The sequence below is a fragment of the Saccopteryx leptura genome, chromosome X, assembly GCF_036850995.1.
Source record: "Saccopteryx leptura isolate mSacLep1 chromosome X, mSacLep1_pri_phased_curated, whole genome shotgun sequence".
NCBI classification, from domain to species: Eukaryota; Metazoa; Chordata; class Mammalia; order Chiroptera; family Emballonuridae; genus Saccopteryx; species Saccopteryx leptura.
Window position 1 is genome coordinate 73727287 of NC_089516.1, and position 13527 is coordinate 73740813.

A 13527-nucleotide genomic window follows, 5' to 3' on the forward strand; every position below is an offset into this window, starting at 1 on the left:
ACTCATTGTTAAAGTGAAATATTGTATTCTCTTATTATTATCGCATTGGTTTCCATTTCTCTATTTAGACATGTTAGTATTTGGTTAAAATAGTTAAGTGCTCTAATGTTGTATGCTTATATGTTTACAATTGTTAAATCCTTTTGATTATATAATGAGCTTCTTTGTCTCTTGTTATAGTATTCATTAATTAATTAATACTCATTATATTTCAAGGGAAACTTTTGGTCTATGGTTAAAATAAGGATTTGCACTTGAAGGCACATGACAGTAGATAACTAGGCAAAGGGCCCTAAATCCAGTGTTTACTCCAAAGAATGACTGCTATAAGTGGAGAAGGATTGAGAATGCTATTTTAATTTTTTATTTATAATTTTATTTAGAAAATTATATTTAATGGGGTGGCATTGATCAATAAAAGTAAATAAATTACAAGTAAACATTTCTATGGCATTTGAATGGTTGCTTATGTTATGTTTCCATTACCTAAATCCATTTTATTTGAAAATTCCTATCAATATCTATCCCTCTTCTTCTTGTACCACAAGTCATCAGTTCAATTTCTTCCTCTACCATCAGTGAACCTGTTTGTGGGAGGGTCACATAGCACTTTTCTATCAGGGAGGCAGCTAAGTGAAGTAGAAAGAATATGAGAGTGAAAGTCTGATAATTTAGCTTTATTTCAAAGTCAAATAATAATGGGGTTATTTATTCCCAAGCAAGTTGCTTCAACAATATGTGTTTGTGCCTTCCCAAATGAGATCATGAATGTGAAGATTCAAGAGGTTTAAAATTTTTTTTTTTGTGAGTAGAATCTTTCATAACTTGGGTCAATGAGTGATGCCATACTTAAGCTGGCAACTTACTACAGCTGTTGTTGCTAACCTTCTGAAGAATTAGTGCTCTGAAACCAACCACCTCTGTTGGCTCATTCCCCAGGAAGAAACATGAAACTCAGACACAGCATAAGAGGAACCATGGTGGTGAGACTATTCTGTTCCTAAGCTTTTTGTTATCTGAAACATGCAGCTGTCTCTAGCAAGCATTGACAGGCAGAGGTGGGAAATATTCATTGTCTTGCAGTTGCAGGAAAGAGGATGTGGTCTCTAGCCTACATGGATTACAATCTATCTAAAATCCATTTACAGAGGCAGTATTTCATGAAAAGCAGAACACTTTAAATAATATAAATGTAGCTCTGGACTTTTAAAGCAATTTTTAAAATCAGAGTCTCCAGAGAATATAGTTTAACTATATTGCTCACAGAAATTAGGAGATATTTCAAAATGAATATGAAGCGATAAAAAAGAAGCATTTGATTTTTTTTATATTAAACAAGAACATCGTAAAAGCAAGGGACATGTCAAAGAAAGTTGTTCGAGTATGTAAATAAGATACAAAACCAATTTTTATTTCATTGCTGAAAATGCACTATACAAAAGGTTGAAAGTACTGAAGTATCTGCACATTCTTTGATCCTCTAATTTTTTGAGCAGTGTATATGATTATGAAGGAAAACTAGGAAAATCCTGGAAATGCTAGTGATCAAGCCAAGGATGCTTGAAGAGGGATTTCCCCAGTAAGTTTCTCTGTCTACTACTATGTAGTCTGTGTTTCAGTGGAAATAAAAGATGTTTGCCAAAGGACTTGCAACTCATTATCCATGCTTCAGACACAATAACAAATAATGCATTAGTAGGAGGTAATAATGTATAAGTAAAATTTTGACTATTTATTAATGGTCAAATAGGCATAATGAAAGTACATACCTTTCTTATGAGATTGCCATGAGGATTATATGATAGAATATATGTGAAGTGGTTGTCACATATTACATGTTCAATTGATTTAATTGTTATTAAATATTGATGTCATGTAGGATAATTTGCTAGATACTTCAGAAATGCCAAGAAAATTGAAGTTAACTAAAACTAAAAAAATTCAGCTTCCTGGGGTATACAGTACTAGAACTGAGTATTAAACTGTATTTGTATTTCACTTTATTTCACAAATTTGAGAAAATATACAAAACACATTAGAATAATAAAGCAGTTGTTGCAATATTACTGTGCACCCAATGGGTACATTGTATATATTATCTTATTTCTTTGAAAGAACACAGAAACATTTTACAGTGGAGGGAACTATGGATCAGATATATTAAGAAATGCAACTTATAAACAGAGAAACTTAGATTCAAACTCTAGTCTGTCTGACTTCAAAGCCTGAGCTACTACACTGTGTGTCTCTTAAGAAAAAGATAAAAAAATGAATTAAAAACATATCATAATCACATAAAAAATAATTTTAAATAGGTAAATGTGGGAAAAGGAGTATAAGCTTCTCCAATTTCTGGGGTAAAACAACTATTTTTCCTTTTGAAAATGAAATCAGATGTAGCTCAACAAAGTGTAAGATTTTGTCAATGTGTAAAAACTGAAAATGTTTTCCTTAAGAATAGGAACAAGATCAAGATGTCCATTTTGACCACTCTTATTCAACATAGTACTGAAAGTTCTAGCCACAGCAATCATACAAGAAGAAGGAGTAAAAGGCATTCAAATTGGATAAAAAGAACTAAAACTGTCATTAGTGACAGATGAAATGATACTGTACATAGAAACCTTAAAGACTCCACCAAAAAAATAAATAAATAAAACTGACAAATGAATTCAGTAAAGTAGCAGAATGCAAAATTAATATCTATATTAAGAAATTGGTGAGATTTTTATACACCAATAAAGAACTATCAGAAAGAGAAATTAAGAAGATAATCTCATTTACTATTGCATAAAAAATACAATACTTAAGAATAAATGTAACCAAGGAGGTAAAAGACCTGTAATCAGAATATTATAAGACACTGAAGAAAGAAATTGAGGGAGATACAAATAAGTGGCAACATATACAGTGTTCATGGATTGGAAAAATTTAAATCATTAAAATGTCAGTACTACTTATCTGACCAGGATAAAACATTGACCTGAAACACTGAGGTCACCGGTTTGAAACCCTGGGCTTGCCCGGTCAAGGTACAAATGGGAGTTGATGCTTTCTGCTCCTCACCTCCTTCTCTCTCTCTCTCGTCCCTCTTTCTCCTCTCTCTAAAATGAATAAATACAATCTTTAAAAAAGTCAGTACCACTGAAAGCAATCTATAAATTCAATATAATTCCTATTAGATATCAACTGCATATTTCACAGATTTAAAACAAATATTCCAAAAATTTATGCAGAACCTCAAAAGACCTTGAACAGCTTCAGGAATCTTGAGAAAGAACAAATTTGGAGGTATGACACTACTTGATAGAAAATAATCCTACAAGGCCACAGTAATAAAAACAGCATGGTACTGGCAAAAACAAAGAAACAAACAAAAAAATAGACATAAACGTCAATGGAATAGACCAGAGAGCCCAATAAAAATCAACATTTTACAGTCAATTATTATTTGATAAAGAAGGCAAAGACATACAATATAATAAAGACCATCTCATCAATAAATAGTGTTAGGAAAATTGGACAGGTACCTGCAAAAACTGAAACTAGATTACCAATTTACACCACTTACAAAAATAAACTCAAAATTGATAAAAGATTTAAATGTAAGTTACAAAACCATAAAAATTCTCGAAGAAATCAAAGGCAGTAATATCAGGCATCTCTTGTAGCAATATTTTTGCCAATATGTCTCTTTTGGCAAGGGAAATAAAGGGAAAAAAAATAAATGTGACTACATCAAACTAAAAGTTTTTGCACAGTGAAAGAAACTAACAAAATATTAAAAAGCAACTCACCGAACGGGAGATCATATCTGCCAGTTATACATCTGATAAGTAGTTAATAGACAAAATTTATAAAGAACTTATAAAACTCAACATCAAGAAGACAAACAACCCAATTTAAAAAATAGGCAAAGGATATGAATAAACAGTGCTCCAAAGAGAACATACCGATGACAAATAGACATAAAAATGCTCAATGCCTCTAATTATCAAAGATGCAAATTAAAACCACAATGAGATGTTACCTCACCCCTATCAGCAGGACTATCATTAATAAGTCAACAAACAAATGCTGCTGAGGATGTGAAGAAAAGTACACTGTTGGTGCTAATGAAGACTCTTGCAACCACTGAGGAAAACAGTATAGTTTTATGTCAAAACATTAAAAATGAAAATGCCTTTTGATCCAGTGATCTTACTTCTTGGAATGTATTTAGAGAAACCTGAAAAATAATTTAAAAAGTTATATATATATATAAATATATATATTTATATAGACAGGGAGTCCTTGGCTTACAACACAGTTTCATTCCTATGACTGTGACGTAACCCAAATTTTAGTGTAAGTCGAAACATAACCTAGCTTAACAGAAACAGAACACTTGCGCTTTTTTTTAAAATAGTAATTTTTAAATTATTTTTATTTTTTATTTATTCATTTTTTTAGAGAAGAGAGACAGAGAGAGAGAGAGAGAAAGGGGAGAGGAGCAGGAAGCATCAACTCCCATATGTGCCTTGACCAGGCAAGCCCAAGCTTTTGAACCGGTGACATCAGCATTCCAGGTCAACGCTTGATCCACTGCGCCACCACAGGTCAGGACACTTGTGCTTTTAACAGTCCAAAATGGTGTAGGTCAGCATCATACTGGGGGACGTCAACTTCCTCACTCTTATGCCATGTTACTGCATATTATTCTGCCATGTTCAACCAAACTAGTTCACCCAGGTAATCCATAAATATACTAATGGAGTAACCTGAAACACTCACGTCTCGATTTTTAAAATTTTTATGGTAGTGAGCATTGTAAACTTGAAACATCATATGTTGAGACTGCCATAACTCAAAGATCCCCTGTATATATATGCACCCCTATTTTCCTGACAGCCTTATTTACAATAGCCAACATCTGGAAATATCTCAAGTGCCCATTAGTGGATGAGTGCATAATAATGCTGTGATACATTTACCCAATGCAGTACTACTCAGCTGTAAAAAAGGAAGAAACTATAACCTTTTGTGACAGCATGGATAGACCTGGAAATTATTATGTTAAGTGAAATAAGCCATTAAAAGAAAGACAAGCCTGATCTGTGCTGGTGCAGTGGATAAAGCATAGACCTGGAATGCTGAAGTTACTGGTTCAAAGCCCTGGGTTTGCCTGGTCAAGACACATATAAGAATTGATGCTTCCTGTTCCTCCACTTCTCGCTCTCTCTCTTTTCTAAACTGAATAAATAAAATCTTTAAAAAATTTAAAAAAGAAAAACAAATATCATGATCTCATTTATATGTAGAATGTAATCAAGAAAATGTTTAAACAAGTAAAACGTAAACTTAGATACCTGACTCCTGGCTGTTTTGCTCAGTGGATAGAGCATTATTCTGGTGTTTGGATGTCCTGGATTTGATTCCTGGTCAAGCACACATGAGAACTGACCATTTGATTCTCTTCTCCCCTCTCTCTTCCCCCCTCTCTCTCTTCCCCTCTTGCAGCCAGTAGTACAATTGTTCTGAGCATTGGACTCAGGTACTGAGTATAGCTTGTTTGATTTGAGCATCATCCTCAGAAAGGAGTTGCCAGGTGGATCCCAGTTGGGATGCATGTGGGAGTCTATCTCCTTCCTCTTACTTAAAAATAAATAAATAAAATTTTATATATATATATAAAATCTTAAATATCTAGAACAGGCTGGTAGTTATAGGGGGAGGGGACTTGGAGGGGGGCTGGGTGAGAAAAGGGGAAGAAAAAAGAAAAAAAAAGTGTATATATGACACATAAACACAGACAAAAATATGGTAATAACCATAAGGAAAGTGGGGTGGGGGAGGTGAATGTGGGCAAAGGTGACATAAATGGCAATGAAAAGAGACTTGATTTTAAGTGGTGAGCACAGGATGCAGGCTGTTCAGGGGTCTCAAACTCGCGGCCCGCAGACTAATCCACGAAGTTCAAAATATTTTGGATAAAATTAAGTAAGCCTAGGGGCCTACTTGTATTTTTCATTTCTCTAGCATCCTAGCTAGATATTAGCTTAGTTAACAGCAGTTGTGATGCGAACTACAGTTTCTGGTCGTTTTGTGACACTGAGTAAACTGTATGTACGATTGTGCTTGTTGTACTGATTTTTTTTTTTTTTGTTTTCAACTGCAGTGAGAAAAGTGTTGCGTAACAGTTGCCTTTTGTAGACCTATTGCGGCCCGCCCAACGGCTGTGATCTTGTTCTGTGGCCCACATGCTGAGTTGAGTTTGAGACCCCTGCAGTGTAGATGATGTTTTCTTGAGTTCTAGACTTGAAACCTTGTGCACTGGGAAGAATGTATAATCTGACATTCTGGGATGAAAGGTTCTATAAATGTCTATTATGCTCATTTGCTCTAGTGTGTCATTTAAGACCAATATTTCTTTATTGATTCTCTGTTTGGATGATCTATCTAGAGCTGTAAATGTAATATTAGTTCTGTTAGTAGTTTTTTCATGTATTTTGGTGCTCCCTGATTCAGTGAATGTATATTAAGAAATGTTTTATCTTCTTGATGTAGTGTCCCGTCATCATCATAAAATATCCATCTTTGTCTCTTGTTACCTTTGTTGTCTTAAAATCAATATTGTCAGATATATATATATATATATATATATATATATATATATATATATATATATATATATATATATATATGGCTATTTGCTTTGGGTATTATTTGCTTGGAGAATTGTTTTCCAACCTTTTACTTTGAATCTACTTTTGTCCTTGCAGCTTAAATATGTCTTTTGAAGGCAGCTTATGGTTGCGTTTTGGTTTTTGATCCAATCTGCTACTTTATATCTCTATTGGTAAGTTCAGTCCATTTACATTTATGGTAATTATTAATGCCTGAAAATTTCCTATAGCCATTTTATGTTTTTTAATGGTAGCTTTATGTGTCTTTTGGTTTATTCCTTTGTGTTTTTCAGATATTTTATTTTGGTGGTGTTCCATACTTCTTTCTTTTGTTTCTTCTTTTTTTAAGCTATGTATATCAGGGTTTTATTGTATGGGTATGTGGTTACCATTAGGTTATTGTGGAAAAAATTTTAATATATACAATAGTCCTTTATTTTATGAATGTGCTTTCCCTCCGTACTCCTTTGTTAATTCAGAACTTTATCTCTTATTCTTTTGTTTTTGTTGCCACAGATTATCCTTGTTTATATTTTAAGCTTGTTGAAGCTTTTACTAGTAATTTTGTGTTGTTTTGTTCTTTGTATCAGGTAAAATAACCCCTTTGAGTATTTCCTGCAATGGGGGTTTTCTGGTGATACATTTCCTCAACTTCTATATGTCTGGAAAAGTTGTTATTTCTTATTCATATCTAAAAAATAACTTTGATGAAGTTGAAAACTGTATGATTTTATTAACCAATACTACTGAATGAATCCAACTTAAAAAGCTAATGAAAGATCTTGAAACAAATGCATTTTTCCTTTGGTTGATCTTAGTTGTTTTTTGCTTTTGACAACAAAGCAGAAAAATATAGAAATTCTGAGGTGGTAATTTACTGATCTATATACATATTTTATCTTTTAGGAGTTTTAGATTTTAAAAACAGATTTTATAAGCCATAAATAAGTGCTTATTCTGAAAATTAATAATGCTTTTTAATTTAAATTAGTTGGATATAAATGTTTCAGATAATTTTATTAGGTTTTTTTCCAAACGATGAATTGTGGTAAAAATAAGTATTTAAAAATTCACTTTTTATCACAGCATTAAGAGAACTGCAGATTTTTTAAACAAAGAAATCCTTATTGTTTTCTAAAACTCAAACACAATGCAATGTTTTTATCATCATTTTTGTTTTGTTTTACTACCATTTTTCTTCCGCATAACCAAGACAAGAAAAATAATGGAATGAAGGTAAATTGGCCAACTTGTACTACACAGTTAAGAAAATTATGTCACGGCCCTCCGGTTGGCTCAGCGGTAGAGTGTTGGTCTGTCGTGTGGAAGTCCCAGGTACAATTCCCAGTCAGGGCACACAGGAGAAGTGCCCATCTGCTTCCCACCCTTCCCCCTCCTCTTTCTATCTTTCTCTTCCCCTCCTGCGGCCAAGGTTCCACTGGAGCAAAGTTGACCTGGGCGCTAGAATGGCTCTGGCTGCAATGAAGCAAGGCCTCAGATGGGCCTAGCATCACCACCTGGTGGGCATGCCAGGTGGATCTTGGTCGGGTGCATGTGGGAGTCTGTCTGACTGCCTCCTCACTTCTAACTTTGGGAAAAAAAATAGAAAAAAAAAGAAAAGAAAATTACGTTACAAAATTTCATATGTATCTTCTTTCAAGGTGGAAAAGAACATATTATTGTCTTATTCTGTTTGGACTGCTATAACAAAAATATCATAAACTGAGTTGTTTAAAAAACATTTACTTCTCACACTTCTGGATGTTGAAAAGTCCAAAATTAAAACACCATCAGTTTTAGTGTTTGGTGAGAATCAGCTTCCTGGCTCATAGACAGTGGCCTCCTCACAGGTGAAAAGAGCAAGGAGTTATGACCTAATCACCTTCAAAAGGCCCTAACTCCAAATACCATCACATTGGGGATTAGGTCTCAAGATATGAATTTGATGGGCACATAAACATTCAAACGTTCAGTCTATAGCATTAATTAAATGATTCACATTTTTCTGTGAGGAGTTAATATATGCTTTCTCAGGTAACACATGATCCTTGCTGATATAAATAGTTTTTTAGGGAAATGGTTTTCAACATGTGGTCCTTGGACCACATGGAACTTTTAGAAGTGTAAATTCTTGGGCCCTTACCTAGACCTACTGAAGCAGAAAATCTGTGCGTGGATAACCCTCCAGATAATTCTAAAACATGCTGAAGTTGGAAAATCATTGTATTAAAGTGGAAATAATAAATTCTCTCTGAATTGATTTGTTACTAGGCAGATAAAGTTACTTTGAGGTAGACCTCAAAGAATGGGTCAGAATTTTGTATACCATACTTCTTCCTCTAGCTAAAAAGAATATGACATATATGGAATACCAATAAATCTGACATTGTGAAGAATACCAGTTTTGGAATTCCATATAAGATGTATTTCTGGAGGCATTATACATCAAAATCTTAGAAATTCCACTTTAAATAGTTTATTCAAAGGAAATAGTTATTCAAATGTACAAAAATGGGTGCATAAGAATGTTTATCAAGCTATTGTTTCTAATAGTGTAAAAATGAGAATAAAGCTCAATATCAACTAGATAAATAAATTATAGTACATAATTCTGGTGAAATTCTAAGGCTGCATCAAAATGATTACATAGATACCTACTTGCTGACAGACACTATATTTATAATTATAATATGATTGAATACAAATTATGATTATGGAAAAATAGTAAAAAGTATGTTAATATGGTAAATTTTTGTTAATATATATATATATATATATATGCATTCATTTATAGTTCTATAGGCTTAAAAGGAGTAGAATATTATACACCAGTATGTTAGCAATGGAAATATTGATAATATATAATTATGTATTTTGGGTTTTTTATCTCTATTTTTTAACGTAAAACTCTCTACTTGTGTAAAAAATAATGAAAGCATAAAAACAACCTAATAAAAGACTTTTAAGCAGATTTTTCCACAAAGTTATCATTAGGGACTAAGGACACTCATTTTGTTTTTAAAAACACTTGTATTTGTCCTGAAAGATTTGGAAAGAACTAATCTCTTTTATAACAGTTCATTGTCAAGGTTAGTATTCTAAAATCTAGCATACATTTATTTTTGAAAGTTTGTGTTATTATTATGTAATTAAAGAAATATGGTTTTAATATTAAAATTTCTTGGGAAAATAAAAATTGTTCTGTAGTTAGAAGCAAGAGATTCATGGTTCAGCCTTTGCCAGTAATTCTCTGTGTGAATTTGGAAATTGTAATTTCCCTGTTTTTTGGTCTTTGTTTTCTCATCTATAAAAGTAGCAAGATCAGAAGATCTTGATGGAGTTTTACAGCTCTAATATTCTAGGAATTTATAATAAATTTAGAAACCAACCTTAGAGAACTATATGAGAAAGCATGGAGGCTGAAAATAATCCAAATTCTTTAAAATATGTATTAAAGGATTCCTTTTCTGCAGTTGCACAAGTAGTTGTTTCTACTTCTCTCCTTTATATGGTTTCTCTCTTAATTGAATTTTAAAACAAATTATGTGTGAATTAGCAAGATATTTGAACGTTGGTATACTTATGACACCTGGTGGTGAAATCAAACATCACAGCCAAATTCTAATTCCCCAGACACTCATTCACTTCTTCTTAATGGGATTCACCTCCCCGTGCTCAGCCCCCGATTTATCCCGTCATCCTGCATCCAGTCATTCACACAATGAACACTTAGTGGACACAAACTGTGTCAAGACACTTTACTAAGGAGGAAAATAAGAAGTAATAATTCATTTTAGGTGTATATGAGATTGCACTATTTATGGCAACAGAATAGGCTCTATGGAAAGTCATGTTAGGTATATTAAGTACACACTTTCCAAAGAAAATAATCAGAACTATAGATCTTATAAATTCATAAGATTGACCTGTGGTTTGGAGATGTCCAGGAAAGTTTCGTGGAGGAAGTGAGCCTTGCCTTTCTTAGGGCTTGTTTCCTCATCTATAAAATAGTGGTAATATTTTACTATTTCATAGGATTTCTGAGAGTGATTGACAGTGTGCATAAGGTACTTAATATTACATCTTTCCCGAAGTAGTCATTCAGTGCTTATTAACTGTTATTATAACAAAATCAAAGAAAATCAGGGAAGACTTTATGTATATGAATTATTCCCTAAACTTTATTTTAAAAATAATTCAGGTCCAAGTACACATTTTTTTTCTTTACTCTAACTAGCAGAACATGAGATAAATTATTTTAGTTAGTTCAGTGGATAAACAAACTACAAAAAGATAGTGTTTTCAATATTTACAGCTTGCTAGACAAACTGGTCAATTCAGCAAAATAGTCAACTCAGTTGCAACAACACTCAAAGTAGTTGTTTACTTGAATGAGCTGATTGTTTGACTGAAACAAAGTGTCAGCTAGTAAATACAGTCTATTTGAAAGTCCCATGTAAATCAGTGCAAAAGCACCAAATAGGCTGTTTGGTATTGTGTGAATTGTGTGGGTTAACTGAATATTAAAATGTTTTAACTGGTTGTGTTTGGGGTTGTATAGGCACTTTCTTAGACCCTATGCTCCTTTAAATAGTTAAGGTTGATTGTGTCTCATTTTCTCTCTAATTACATAAAAAATAAAGCCAACTAACTGCTTTTGCAAGCAATAAAAATTACAAGAAAACATTAAAATTTCATTTATCCTTTATTTTTTCTACAATGGACACATAAATTTTATTTCCTAAAAGTATCAAACATTCGGGTACTTAAATTGCCATTTTAAAGGTTAAAATAAGCAGTAGTATAGTGGTTTTTGCCAAAAGTAATAATGTTCTGATCACCTACCAAAAAAAAAAAAATCCAAACAAGGGCAATGCTATTTTCTTTTATTTTTTATTTTTATTTTTTTGTATTTTTCTGAAGTTGGAAACGGGGAGGCAGTCAGACAGACTCCCGCATGCGCCCGACTGGAAACCACCCAGCATGCCCACCAAGGGGCGATGCTCTGCCCATCTGGGGCATTGCTCTGTAGCAACCAGAGCCATTCTAGCACCTAGGGCAGAGGCCATAGAGCCACCCCCAGCGTCCGGGCCAACTTTGCTCCAATGGAGCCCTGGCTGTGGGAGGGGAAGAGAGAGACAGAGAGGAAGGAGAGGGGGAGGGGTGGAGAAGCCGATGGGCACTTCTCCTCTGTTTCTTGGCCGAGAATCGAACCCAGGACTCTTGCACACCAGGCCGACACTCTACCACTGAGCCAACCAGCCAGGGCTAGGACAATGCTATTTTAGAAATTAATGTCTAACCTGAACAAGGGAAGATTTGAGAGAAGACAGGATTTATGTCTTCAGATATTTGCAGAGTTTTTATATAAAACAGGATTTTATTTAGCTTTGGTAGATAGGACTAGGTCGAAATGACAAGGATACAGATTTTGACTCAGTAAAGGAAAGAACTTTCTAACAATTACAGTAGTTAAAAATAGACATTTCTCTAAGGAACATGTGCAGATAGCCAACAGACATATTAAAAGATGCTCAGTATTACTAATCATACAAAAATGTAAATCAAAACCACAATGAACTATCACCTCACAACTTTCAGAATGCTTATTAATTAAAAATTCAACAAATCACAAGCATTGGTGAAGATGTGGAGAAATGGGAACCCTCATGCACTGTTGATCAGATTGTAAGTTGGGACAGTCACTATTGAAAAAAGTATGAAGGTTCATCGAAATATTGAAAATAAAAATACCATATAACCCAGTAATTTTATTTCTAGGTATGTATTCAAAGAAAGCAAGAGCACTAATTCAGAAAGATATATGCACTTGATGTTTAGTTTATCATTATTGAAAATAGAAAAAAAAGAAAGTAGCCTTGGTGTCCACTGATTGATGAATAGATAAAATTATATATATTATAATCATTAAAATATTATATATAATAGAATACTACTCAACCATAAAAAGAATGAAATTTTGCCATTTGCAACATTACAGATGGACCTAGAGAGTATTATGCTAAGTGAAATAAGTCAGAGAAAGTCAAATACCATTTGATTTCATTTATATATGGAATCTAAAGAATGAAATAAAGGAACAAAACAGAAACTCATAGATACAGAAAATAAACTGAAGGCCACTAGATAGGAGAAGAGCTGGGGAGTGGATGGATCAAAAAGTGAAAGAGATTAAGAAATACAAAATACCAGTTATAATAACAGTAGGCATGGGGATGTGAAATATAGCATAAGGAATATAGTCAATAATATAATAATATGTATGGTGTCAGATGGGTACTAGTATTATCAGGGTACATAAATATCTAATCCACTATGTTGTACAACTGAAAGTAATATAATGTAGTATGTCACATATGCTTTAAAATATTTTAAAGTGTAACCATCTATATTAATAACTTTTCACTGAGCTTTCCCTGAGACCTGAAATAGAAATAGCCTCTTTTGTTGTATCTACCAACAGATACCTATTAGTTCTTCACATACTCTGGAAGTTTCTTGAAATGATTGCATGCAAGAATAGTCTCAACACATGCAAATATCTGAAGCTACTATAATTCTGTAAGTAAACATAGATCTTTAAAGTGACAGAAGCTTCTAGAGTGTCAGGACTCATAAGCAGAACTAATTTTGTCCTTGGTCAAATTTTGAAAAAGGCAAAGGTCATCTGAATTGTACCATCTTTCCAAGCCCCTATCCTTCCAAACCTGGAGATCTGACAGCCATTTCCCAGGCTCTTATACCATGTTTCATTCCCAAAATTTTATAGACTCACCTCAGCACTCACCGAATCCCTGACAGAATTGTAGTTAAAAATGAATTAATTTTTTCATTCTTCCGG

At 33.3% G+C, this 13527-nt stretch overlaps 1 protein-coding gene across 2 annotated transcripts in view; it reads left to right on the forward strand.

Annotated features, from left to right (window-relative positions):
* LOC136385530 (putative P2Y purinoceptor 10) overlaps nt 1–13527 on the forward strand; it is a 32139-nt gene that overhangs the window by 16395 nt on the left and 2217 nt on the right. Inside the window, exon 2 of one of the 2 annotated variants that reach the window (XR_010747838.1) lies at nt 6762–6834. The gene's annotated coding sequence lies outside the window, so the exon portion shown is untranslated. Of the gene's footprint in view, nt 1–6761; nt 6835–13149; nt 13248–13527 lie in introns of those variants that run through there. The other variant, XM_066356546.1, reaches the window with a different exon arrangement.